Genomic DNA, 14,275 nt, shown 5'->3' on the forward strand with positions numbered 1-14,275 from the left:
CAAGCAAAAAGTTTTCTTAGCTTGTTCAAATGCTCAATCGATGGCATTATCAAGGTCAAGGTTTAGGACCACAAGAGCAAGGAATTAGAGAGCCTATTATTGCACAAAAAAATCTAGGATTTCATGGTCTTGGATATGTATCCAAAGGCTCACCATCTAAAGGTGTTGGTACACCACACCCCCAAACCAAGCCTATCTCCAAGCCCACCATGCCAGCCTCCCATCACTCCTTCAAGAAATCTTATGTCATCCCCCCTCCACCATATTTGCAACCCAAAACAACCTACCATATCCCCCCTTCATCCGCTAAATCCATTTTGGGTACCTATGTCCCAAAATCTACCATCCTCCATCCTCCTATTAGCCATCATAAAAATCCTATTCCATCCATTCCTATGCAAGATCAACAAAGGCACATATTAGGGCACATCATCCATCATCATCCCCCTACATGCTCTTTCGTATCCTCTCCATCTCACAAAGCTTCTCCTAACCATCTTCCCGAAGCTTACCACAACAATGTGAATGCCAACTTCAAAATGCATAAAGCTAAAAATCCACATCCTAGGCAATCATATGTCTATTCTAAAAGACATACTCCAAAAAGGAAAAATGCAATCAAAGAATGCAAAACAATGCAAAAGCCTATGAAAAGAAAATCCAAAACCATGTGGATCCCCAAGAAAAAAGTTGAAACCCAATGCATAATGGCATCCACCATTGCTAATCCCCCTTCTAGTACCTCATGTCCCTCATCTCCTAACTCCATCTTGGGTGCCTATATCCCCAAGCACGCTTCCACAAATCCTCCATCACGCCCGCATCTACCATCTATCCCCCATATGCTCTTTTCACACCCGTTCCAACATGTGCCAATGTTGCTCTTGCAAGCATCCCCATCTCAAGCTCCTTTCCATCATTTTCATCCCTCCATCTCCTACCATCAATCCCATCTAATCTAATCTATTGCATAAATCACACATCCGGTGTACCAACAGCTAGCAACAAAATTGAACATTCCAACAGCCAGTGAAAAATTCCAAAAAGCCAAAATAGCTGAAGAAAGCCAAAATCATTCCAGCTAAGTCCAAAGTCAAAAAGTCAAAAAAAAGTAAAGAAAAATAAAGTGTCCACTGGTGAAAACTTGGCAATTCAAGCACCTTGGACAAGTACCATGATGAAAACTTGGCAAACAAGCGTCATGCATAATCTCGCCATCCCTAGCTTAGCCTATCACCCTCATGCTTTTGGTCATCTCTTGACATCCAACTCCATCTTCCAATCTATCCACCTATCCTCCACCCTCCATCTTCCATCTCACACCGTCCACTAATCTCCTGCAACTTCAGCCAATCATCCCAGCTATCATCCATCTCCCTAGCCCCTTCAGCTTTTTCCATCCTAGCTTCAATCCTATCACATCCATCATAAGACCTCCTTTCGCATGTTATCTTCTGATTGGGGGCACTATATTCCTTGGAGATCTTGTCTTGTCCATCCTCCCTTGTCATTGGTATCTAGCTCTAGGCTATCCTCATGCAAACCCAATGTCATCTCTTTATATCCATCATAATCCTAGCTATCTACCATCCTATCCAGCCATCTCATCCTGCTCCTCTAGCTATCCTTGGTCACAAAATATCTCATCATCATTGCATGCATCCTGCCAAATCCATATCTTTCACTATCACCCCACCCTTAGCTTTCACATCTTGCACAACATCGAACCATCCTGCTATCCTATCATCCTGAGCTTTTGCCTGCTTGTAACTATCTTGGTCCGTTAGCTTGTACCATATCTTCATTAGCTCACTTGTAAATATCTTGGTCTGTCATCTTGTACATCCTCTTTAGCTTCGTACCATTGTATCTATCCAGTTTTCTTGTTCGTTCCTCCTTGATTAGCATCTTGCACACATCACACAACCCTTGGTTAGCTATTCCAATGCATCCTTTAGCTAGATTTCCTATCACCAAAGTGTTATCTTTCTTAGTTCAGCTTGCCAAATGCATCACTCATCCAAATCCACTAGCTTAGGTGCTCTCCGATAGGTCCTTGCAGGATATAGCTTTCCTCATGTCTGATCTTGGTCTGTTAGTACCTCGTCCTACCCATCTCGTTGGCAAACAGTTCTCTTTTGGATTTTCACTTTCTTTTGATTTGGACTCTTCCCTATTGGGTCTTGAAATATCTTTTCCAAGATATCTCCTTGTTCCCTCCTCAAGGTTGCCACGATCTTTCATATCATGGTATACTGTGAATGGGGCAATCAGAGCATAAGGTCTTGATCATGTCTGTTGCTTGTTTTCTTTTCTGCTTGTGGGTTACCCAGTGTCGTTTCCACACTACTTCCTCTAGGATTCATGTGTGATACTGGGGCAATCCTTGCGTGTTTGTTATGAGTCAGTTCGTCAGTCCTTTGGACAGTTGGTGAAAAGGCCTTGATGTTCTTGGTAACCTTGGCAATTAACCAACAGTCCTATAGCAAATCTAGTGCTCAACTACATGGTGGTACTTCTCTTTGAAGTATCCCCCCACTCAAAAAGCTTCAATGGTTTTCCTTCATCTCCATTATCCCCCATCCATATCCAGCATCCGTCTCTCCTACCCCAGCTTATGCATCAGTACCTCTTTGAATCACTCATCACTCTTAGCTTTAGGGATCCACAATCCTAGTCTTAGGGATCCACCAAGCCTCATCTTTCGAGATCCACAATCCTAGTCCTAGGGATCTCCGAAACCCATCTTCTGCCAATCTGACTCTTTGAAATCCTGTTGCATCAGCTTTTTTAATCCCCTCATCCATCTCCCCATCCTGGATTCCTTTTATAGCGCTCCGCTCCTTCATCCTCTGCAATCCCTGAGATCTTAAGCTTGCTTCCTCTTGAGCCTATGATTCTCCCTTTATCACTCTCCTGTAGTGAGAGTTTGAGCTAACTAAACCTCTTCTCTTAAGCCAATCTGAGTCTCCTTGCTCATCCTAGATTCTTGTATTTTTCAAGAAGCCACCAAGCCTCGCTTTCTCTCCCCGCTACCTTCTTGAGGGGGCATCTCACAGTCCATTCTCTCCTCTTCTGCTCTAGCCTTGGGCATCTTATTTTTTTATCTTTGATGCCATGCCACTTGTGGCATCACATCAAAGAGGGGCAAAATGTAGACACTTAAAAATTCTTTAAAAAAATAAAGAATTTTTATTTTTTTTAAAAATCCCTGATGACATCATCATTAATTAATTAATTAATTAATTAATTAATTAATTTTTATGCCATTAAATCCCTTTATCTTAATTAAAAATATTTAATTAAGGAATCCCTCCCAAAACTGTTTAAATCTTATTTAAACATTATTTCCTTATTTATTAATTATTTAATTAATAAATTGACCAAAAATCCTAAAATAAATTAAAAATTTATTTTTTGTCCAAAACTTGGCCAATTTCCTTATGACCAATAACCTCTTCCAAAATCTTCTAATCCTTCTTTAATTTCGATTAAAGGCTAATCCCATCATTTCCTACCCCTAATCCCAACTCAAAATATTTAATTAAGATTAAATATTAATCCTCATGTTTATTAAAAAAGTTTTAATAAATATCTCCTCAACCCAAACCCTTGAAATAAATAAAACTTTATTTATTTCCTAAAAATCTAATTTATCCTCATCCTAAGAAGTTCTAGACTCTTCTAGAAAGTCTTCATCCTCATCCTAGGAAATTCTAGACTATTCTAGAAAGTCTTTATCCTCATCCAAAGTCTAAACTCTTCTAGAAGATGTCTTTAAACCTAATCCTAATCCTCTCCTAACCTTGTCACATTCCCTAAACATGGGTTAAGACTTACTAACCCAAGCCAAAGTTAACAAATATCTCCTCCTTCACCCACCCTCATTAAATGCCATCCACTTGCCTATCCCTAAGCTAATCCTAAACCATCCTAATCCATCCTCTAATCATTTCCACAAGCCTAAACAAGCTTAAAACCTTCCTAATCAAGTCCAAGTCGAAATTGCTCTCATCACCCTCAAAATATCTCAACCATAAAACTTTATGAAGTCCACTAGGTCATAAATGACTCTTACAAGCCCTTTTATTGCTCTTACAAGTCATTATGAGGGTCTTTATGAAGATTTTATCCCTTGAGCCTCCTTTGTTGACTCATCCTTCCCCTTTCCTCCATCCTCTCACCATGTGACATGTGTCACTCCTTGATTGGCTATAAGGAAGCACAATCCATGTGCTCTCCTCTCATGCAATCTGAGCCCTCCATAAGCTTTTTCCCATCCTTGCATCTTAGCCCTCAAACCCTCAAGCCTCTTGCCTATAAATTGGATCCTTCCCCTTTGCAAAATAACACAATCCATGAAGTAAAGTCATAATGCCATTTTGAAAAGCCATTTTACATCAAAACCATACACTCACACCCAAATTCCAACTCCATTTGAAGCATAAAGCTTGAGCATACATCCTATCTATTTAGACAAAGCTACTCAACAAGAGAGCTTCTCATTGAGAGAGCCCATTAATGGCTCATATTCTCAATTGAGAGCTCATCTTAGTCTATCTTGAAGTTTATGAATTTTGTTTAGTTTGTAGAAGCTTTATTTAAATTTGGTTTCTATTAGCATACTAACATTGCTCATATACAGTTATAAGCTAGGATGTTTAACAAGATATCCAATGGAATATTCAATATTGAAGGCAATCATGGTTTGGTGTTTATTAGACTTAAAGGAGGGGGTAGATGACCAAAAATTGTAATTCAACAATTTTAGTATGTCATGAACAACTAGTATTTGTGGGTTAACACATTTGATCAAAGCTATCAACCAAACTTTTCAGTAATCATTGTAGTAGAGGAAATTTTTTCTGATTTGGTAGGGGACAAGTCTAAAAGGCAAAATGTTTTGATGGCTCTATATGCAAAAAGACTCCACACTTCATGCTTACAATATTCCCTATATCTAACAAATATTATTTTGATTTGACCTATGAATTGGACTTCTTAATTGTTGACATAGTAGAAGAAATTCTTGAGATGTTTCAAACTTGGATTAAAAATCTATAGATAGAAGCTCTCACCTTCACACCACAAGCTATCCCAAATATTTTTGAGTGGACTCTTTTTACTCGACTCTTAACCTTGACTTTTGAAAGAAGGGAATTCAACAATCTTTAAATCTTTGATGAGAATTTTATAACATTAGAAAATGTTGACATTTTTTTTACATTATTATAACATATTACAAAGATATTTCTAAAAGAAACATGCTCTCTTGTCCTTGGTTTAATTTGAATAAATTTCTTGATGGTGGAGTTACTATTTTATTCTCAAATTTTAGTGCCAAAGGACAAATGATCTTTACACAAGTTTAGGTTAGAGGAAATGGAAGTAGAGGAAATCTATTATTTTAAACTATAATTTTACACAAGAAACTATTCATTGCATGAAAATGATATTTTCAAAAATAAGAAAGGGCATTGTAGTGTGTATTCATTTGTGGGTAGGTGAATCTAAAAACTTGATGAGTCTTAGGTCTATGGATAGTTTTATCCACAAACTATGGATAGTTGATTCTAGAAACTATTTAGAAGTTTGGAATGGTTCATTTACAATTATATGATATCAGAATATTTGTAGAAATATGTGAAATTGTAGTTCATGGTTCTTAAATAGAAAAAACTAATATATCATTTGAAAATTAACTATTCTCATTCTTTTAAACGTAAATTATTTTGTGTGCCTAAATAACTATCATATGAACTTAATCAAAATTTAAGTTTAAAAATAAAGCATAACTATAAAATTAATAAGATGAACAACATATGTCTTTATAGAAAATAATTGTGCTTGTAATTAATTAAAGATTTTTTTTAAAATCACTATTTGTACATTTAATTCAATATATCTTGAGCATTCTATTATGATTGATTCCAAATTATCATTTTAAATATTAATTCTTTTCTAATATTCTAAATGTTTGGAAATTATTAATATAATTATATAATATTTAAGTTATAAGTTTTTTTATTCCACATAATCATAAAATGAGATGTACCATAGTAATAGTTGTTGGGACAAATCTCAACCTCATCCCTTATGATGTCAAAGACTTGCACTCAACAAGAATTGATCATTGGGGGTTCTTTGTGAGCCACTCAACTTCACCAATAGACCAAGGGCCGATTGGATTTTTTATTATTATCTTTGGTCATACATTAAACACAATTTTTTGTGGCTATGTGTGTACATGGAAGAATAGAAGATGCTAAGTAGAAGTGACTTAGAAGGATAAGTAGAATATGTTTGACGATTTGCAAAGATATATTCAATTAGGAAGGACCAAGTATTCGAGCCAAAATTTTGATCTAAAATCAATAATACAATTACATTAGAAATCAAGTCATCTAATTGATACTCTCTAACCATTGTAGCAGTGATCTAGATCTCTTAATAGACTTGGCTTAACAATTATTTTTAAATCCTCTAACAAGGTGGCATTTCTAGATTGAAGTGTATTAAGACCTCTAACAAGAAAACTCCTAATAAGGTGACTAAATCCTCTAACAAGGTCACACCTAAAAGTGTGGTTTTTGACATTTAACAAGGTTGGCTCCTAACAAGGCTCACTTCAAAAAAGTAAAAATCAGTAACTATTTGCAATTAGTGGTTTTTTCCAAATTGAATTTCCACGTTAAGTCTTGGTGTCACTTATATTCATGTTATTTATTTCATTTCAATGAAACTAATTTAATTAAGGTTAATCATAGATAATATCCTAAGACTTGCATGTTAAACATCTGTTGAGTTATAGTTGTTATTGTACACAGTTGATTCACATATTCATGAGACTATAGAGAAAAGGGAAAATAGAATGACAATGAGCTAATGTAGACACAAGAAATCATTTTCAAATCAAGACTCTACAAAGACCCATGTTCCCCTAACTACAACTGCTAAGGTTTCTATCAAACAACTATCTCGGTGATAGTTCTAGAATAGGAGTATGCTATGAATGCAGATCTAAAAATGTCTATGTAAGATCTATGTGAGAATACAAATTATACAAGTATAATAACTCTAGAATTCTATGATATGTGCATGTAATTGACAAAACAAGTGCTAAAAGATATCAAATGAATAACACAAAAAAGCTAAAAAGATACTAGAATGACATGAATTCACTATAGTAACAATGCTAACATGCTAACATGATAACTCTAAATATGCATATAGTTTAGATGCATCAAAATTAGGTCCCTTTTCTCTTGAATTTGTCTCCTATTTATAGGATTTTGGAAGGGGACTAGGTAAAGATCATGATTTCACTTTTGATTGGAGGGTAATGGTGATACTGTAAATAGCTCATAAGGAACCAAGATGAAGAGTCCAACAGACTTAGTTTGTGAGGATAAATGAGGATTTTCCAATTCTGTTAAATGTGAAAAGGAGGATTTTCTCATTTGTTAAGCTAAATGGATTTTATTAATTTAATAAATGTTCTATTTATTTTCAAATTTTGTCTTTTTCCTTTTTCCTTGTTTTTTTATTTCATTTTATGATTTTGTGAATTGCTTTTCCCCTTTTTTAAGTTGATTTGCGTTCTTTTTTATTTGATACGTGATTTGATTCATTAATGACCTGATGCTACCATTGATTTTAAAGTCTATTGTATTTATCTAATTTTATTCTTATTTTTGTGTCATTTGATCAAAATTTGCATTTTTGTAGGTCTTTACCAATTTTTACGTGTCTACAAATGCCCCTCTTTGAGCTAATATTTGAAGCATATTAGTTCAAAGACTATGTGATATTCTAATTTTAGGTCAAATTCTAATAACTAAATGTTTGATGGATGATGTTTTGCTAACTCAAGATTGATATGATGCCTAAATGTCAATAGTCTAATGTTTGATCTAATATTGTGATGTTTTAAAATCGTTCATTTAAAATAACTTGTTTTGATGCCCTAGTTTGATTTAATGTTGGAATTTAAGCTTGGGTAGAACTTATTTTATATTTGGAATTTAAGCTAAAATGTCCATCTCAAGATACAGAGCAAAAAAAAAAAGGTTCAACAATGTGTTTCAAAAAGGTGATGTGTAAAATCAATCAGGTGATGTTAGATAGATAGAAAATAGTGCCCTCCTTAGGATAAAAAGTAGGGAAAACTAAAATGTCCATCTTAGAATACATAGTAGGAAAAATAACTAGTTCAATATAAAACCATTAGCTAAGTAACTAGATGTTGATATTTGATTGATTGAGGATGATCACTTGTGATAAAAAATTGATGTCATTATTTGATTGTTTGATGAAATAGGTGCATGGGTGTTAGCTCATGGCATAAGCTAATGTCATTGTTTAATTTTATGAATTTTACCCATGGCCATTGGAGAGTATTTTCAGATTATCAATGGCTCATCTATAGGTGATTGAAAGATGAGAAATTACCTATCTATTTCCAATGGGATGAGTCCCCCCACTGAGTAGGGATCTAATATATATGCCAACCATTTGTTGTTAAGGTACCCAAGAGGAAATTCAAACTAGATGAATGCAACTAACTATCACTATTTTGTAAAGAGATGCAAATTAACTGTCATCGTAGAGCACCTAAATAAAAGTGACATAGTACACCCACCACTAGCTCAGCTATGGTGATATGAATATTGTATCACACCAAGAATTATGATGAAAAATAATGTACACAAAAAATAGGACAACAATTAAGAAAAAAAACTATAGTTATAATAAATGAAAACAAGCTAGCAAACAGACACATGTTAGATAAAGATCCTAACCTAAGATATCATTCAAAATTGATCAAGGTACATATAGCCTTCTAGAGGAGAGGAGGCACTTACAAGTGGACACCAATAATGCATAGAATCAAAGGATCACTAGAAAAGAACATTGAAAAACCAAAGACAAATAAAATATCATGACCACATCCCGATACCTCTATTCAAGTACATCATCAAGGTACTAGAAGTTCATAACAATAGAAAAAAATCATTATTTGTGAACCAATGGTGCTGATAGTTATTCAATTCCTTGTGGATGAAACTATTGTAGGAGTCTGGTAACAAAGTGTGGGATGTATCACTGACAATTCAGCAGTGAGATCTGGACATTGTGTTGAAAGATATGTGTTGATGGGGATCTGGGTGACTAAATGTTAGAGCCAAGTACTGGTACTGGTGTGGTAGGATGTATAGAATGAATGTATGGCAAGGAAAGTGAAGTGTAAGGCATGGTGAGTGACAATTATAAATAGATGAGAATAGTGTCAATGAAAGGAAGCATATTAAAGGAGATAGCACAAATGCTAAGTTAGTTTGAAAATTCTAGTAAATGCATGGTTGAAATAATGTTGGGCTCACCAAATTAGTCACAACAATAGGGTGATGTTAGCCAAGGAGGATGGGTGAGGTAAGGACAAAGGGAAAAGCACATTTAATGGACTATTGGGAAATTGGTGCATCAGTTTGAAATTCAAGCCTTTTTTCATGAGCAAGGTGAATCAAGTCATGCAAGATGGATGCAAACACAGCCTAAAGGTTTGGGAGTTAGGGTAAAAGAAATGCCATTATCAACATTGGTGATGTTGTCAGGGAGTGCAGCACAAGAAGCATTGCAAAGTGGTACTAGGCAATGATCCAATGATGTAGGTGGAGAATATCCTACCTAAGGTGATGAAGAGTGTGTTAGAGGCAACTCTAGAGGTGTAAGGAATGAAATCTCTAGTGAAGACTTTGGGAAAACTATAGAGGGCAATAGAAGATTTTAGTGTGGGGGAGGTGACAAGAGAGATAAGTTAGTTAATTAGCCTTGGGATTTTAGGAAAAAGGTCAATCAAAGTAGAGGAGGATTGATTGGGTGTGGTAGAGCCATAGCTAGAGCTAGAGGGTGGAGCATAGTCAACAAGTGAAGTGGAGGAGTTATCGAAAATGCTAGCTGTAGAGAGAGTCTAGGTAGATAATGCAAAGTAGGAAGTCACATTTTTGTTGGGGTTATTGATGGAGAAAGATTGCAAGGATCAGACACAAACAAAAGCAAAGTAGCTCTAGGTGGTGGTAAATATCAAACAAGCTCAAGTGTGGTCATTAGAAGTGGAGTTGTGAGTGGAATAGTTGTGAGCAAACAGAAATGATGCATGCTTGCAGGTAGAGTGATCATGAGTGCAAAGACTATAGGAGTCACTAAGAATGGCACAAGTGTGTTTAAAAAGTGCATAGAATGAACTAGTGTAATTGTGAGCATAGTTTGAGTCTTTTAGGAAGAAGTTGCAACATCAAACACCATGTCATTATAGTTGCAAGAGCTATTAGCATTGAGCAAGTCAAAGGTGAGGTAGTTACAATAGGAATTAAGTAAAGAGAAAGAATATGTGGAGCGCTAGAGAATGGCGGTTGATTAGATGCAACAGGAGTGGGATGTTTCCCAATGAGTGATCACTATACTAGGGATAAAAAAGTTGATGGAGAATGTGATTTTTGATATGCAATGAACTGCAAAAGTGCATCGAGAAGCTGCCTACTATATGAGACTTTATCATTAGTCCCTCCCTCATGAGAAGTGATGAGACACTTAAATTGTAGATAGGGAATTTACACAACTATTGAATGCCCAATTACATGGTGGGAGATTTCTAATTCCCATGGATGTTGTGTGAGTGTGAGGAGGATTGATGTTAGGGGCCTCATCCTTTGGGACTAGGTCTATGGAAATGACCCTAATTGGACACCTTGACCTACCACCTCCCTAAGGGAGGCTGAAATAAATGATCCACCAAATGTTATTTGAATGCAATATGCCTTGTCATTGTAATAGAATAAAAAGTGTGTTTGTTTTTGTAGTAAGTGAAAGGGGGAACCATGGCTCATGTTAAAATTGAAAATTTTGGATAAACATTGTCATAGCTATTTTTGATATTTTGTGAATATATTTTAGATGTTTTTGGAATTTTTAGGAATATGCGGATGTTTTTGAAATTTTTGGGAATATTTGGATTTTTAAATTTTTTTTGGAGTTGTTTGCGAATATTTGGAAGGTTTTCAATCTTCATAAAAGTAGGAACAATGAGATATGTAGAGGAAGATTAACACTCACTTATGTGTGGGAGCCAAAAGTTAATGTGGGCTCTCAATAAAAGATGAGTAAAAACTTGTGTGATATTTTGAGAGCACTAGTGTACAATGTGGAAAAAGAACGAAAAGCTCAACCATGAATTGTGCCGCACAATTTTGTATATATTGATACCCTTTATAGACGAGCGAAGAGCTAAAGTTGGGATTTTTCTCTTGGTGTGTGATGAGATAATACTCGCATTGCCTATGAAAAGGGGTTTGGGCCTATGGAAGGCTTTGATGGTTGAAAAAGGCACTAGAGGGGCCTTAAAAGAGGTGTTGGTGCCTACAAAGGTGCTAACGGGCACTTAAAATGGTGTTTGAGGGCCCGAAAAGGGTGCTTGAGGACCTAAAAAGGGACCTTAGCCTAAAAAAGGTGTGTGGGCCTAGAAAGGTGAAATAAGGCCTTGAAAAAGGCATTTGAGCCTAAAAGTTCTTTTTGGGGGCCTAAAAAGGCACTAATGGGGCCTTAAAAAGGTGCTTGAGGGCTTGAAAAGTGTGCTTGAGACCCTTAAAAAGGCGTGGGAGCTTGAAAATGTGAAATGAGGCCTTGAAAAAGGTGTTGAGGCCTAAAAAATTTTCTTAAGGGCCTAAAAAGTGTTGGGGGATAAAAAAGATGTTTGAGGTCCTTGTGGTCTCTCAAACATACACTTACTTATTCTGAGCCCTTGTTAGCTGACGATGAAAGAGTCTGATAGATATATGGTCTTTTTAGGATAGAATTGATATATATTTTTTAAGTTTGTTGGACTAATCATGGTCTCTGCAACATAAATAAGACTGGAAATCTACCAAGAGTCATTGTTCTGGATAGGATCAAAGAAAAGAAACTCTTTCAAGACCCTATCAACTATTCGTGTTGTGTTAGATTTTCCAAAGCCCAGCGAGATGTTTCAAGACATAACTACACTACTTCCTAATAAATGGGTATTCTTGTTTATTGTTTTTTTCCAAAATCAATAGGGAAATAAAATAAGCCATAAAATATTTCAATATTTTTCAATATAGTCAGACTCACCATTGGTTTCATATAAACTAGTCAAGGTATGTGAACCTGTCTTGAAGGAGAAGAAATTATAGATAGACACCAAATCGACATGAAATCAATGGATCATTAGTTTAAAAAATATGAAAATAATTTATCCAAATTTAAATAGCCTTTTTGGGATGAGTTTTTCATTAATTAATCTTAATTTTTGGCTATTTTTGATATTTTTGAGAATTTTTTATTTTTCTAAGAATTTTTGAATGTTTTGGACAATTATTGATAATTTTTAAATTTTTTTTTACAATTTTTGATAATTTTGGATGATTTCAACTATTTTGGGTAATTTTTTGATAATTTCAACTATTTTTGGTGATTTGTTTGACAATTTCAACTTTTTTTTGGAGATTTTTGATCTGGTGACAAGAAAAGGAGGATTTAAGTGAGATTTTTTGGAATGTGTAGATAATCAAGGACTTTTTGAACACATAAAGAGTTAAGGAGACCAAAAGTGGGTTGTAATGGCTAAAAGTGGACTTAGAGGGCTATAATGGAGAACATGGAGGCAAAAAAAAGATCTTTGGGACTTCAAATGGATGTTATGAAAGCTAAAATAGAGATCAAGAACTATTGGCCATGGAAAATGTTTGAGATGTGCACTGGTTTTCCTATAATTCATGTCTTTGATATCTCAGAACATAATCAGAATCCATGTTGCATCTGAGTTGCCTATCTTCCCTTTGTTGTTGTTTTGTTGGCTAACATTGTTGCTGTGGACTATGTCTGATGCCTAGAAACTGCTAATTGTAACCCACAAGTGTTTCTCACTTGGGTATGTGTGAAATTAACTCAACTATGCTAGGTAGGGTGTTAATATGAAGTGAAGAGGCCACAAACAAGCAAAATTTGTGTCAAAGAGGGTTTTTTAAGCCATGTCCTTTTGTCTCTTTGCATTGAAGGATTTGTGTTGTTTAGGAAAGTCCAAAGGTGTTATCACTCTCTCCTTTTAAGAAAAAGGTGATATTTCTCATTCCTTTTGTATCAATTAATATTTTTATTTATTTTGTTTTTAATTTTTAATTTTTTATTAATGTTCTGTAGTGTTTTTTTGTTTTTGGTTATTTCAGCGATGAGGTGTTTCTATAAAGCATTAGACATAAAACCTTTTGAGATGGATGTTATTGATGGGTTCAGCTAAATCTTCTCCATCACAATCTGAAAGTTTGTAGGTACTGGTCCCAAAGGATTCAGTGATAATCTAAGGACCAATCCAATGTGCTTTCCATTTTCCTTTCTTCTCTCTAGTTGCCTGATTCTTATGATTTTCTTGAAGGACTAAGTCTCCAATTTCAAAGACACGGGGTTTGACCTTTTTGTTGTAGTGTCTTGACAACCTATTTTGATACACTTTGAGATGCTCATGCACTATACCTTGATGTTCTTCTAATAGTTCTAGCTACTTTATATAACAAACTCTATAGTCTTCATCTAATAGGATATCATAGAGGGTAACTCTCAAAGATGGGATCTCAACCTCTAAAGGAAGAATGGCTTCACAACCATAAACTAGGTAGAAACATGTGGCACCTATAGGTGTTTTAACAATCATCCTATATGCCCATAAGGTAGGATTTGGCTATAAATTCTAATATTTACCAATATCATTGATGGTTCTTTTAATAATTTTGATCATTTTGTTGTTGGTCACCTTTTCTTGGCCATTGTCTTTGGGATAATAGATTGACAAAAAATGGTGTATAATGTGAAACTTCTCACATAACTCATCAACTATTTGATTTTTAAAATACAAAGCATTATCCATTAGAATGGCATGAGGTATGCCAAACCAACAAATTATTTGGTTTATTATGAATGAATATATTTCTTTTCTAGTAGAGTCTACAAGTGGTGTCACTTTGACCTTCTTGGTGAAATATTGAGTTGTGGTAATGATCTATTTATGTATGTTGAAGGAACGTGGGTAAATGGCCTCAATCAAATCAAAGCCCCACTAATAAAAGGACTATGGTGTGGCCAAAGGGTTGAGTTCTTGTGCTAGTGCATGAATAAGGTTACATGGATTTAACACTTTTTACAATTTTTTACATAGTTGATAGAATCCTTTTGTTGGAAATATTCAATACTAGCTAGGTTACTGAGA

Source organism: Cupressus sempervirens, chromosome 11, assembly GCF_028749045.1.
Source record: "Cupressus sempervirens isolate cs-2001-9-10 chromosome 11, ASM2874904v1, whole genome shotgun sequence".
Taxonomy (NCBI): Eukaryota; Viridiplantae; Streptophyta; class Pinopsida; order Cupressales; family Cupressaceae; genus Cupressus; species Cupressus sempervirens.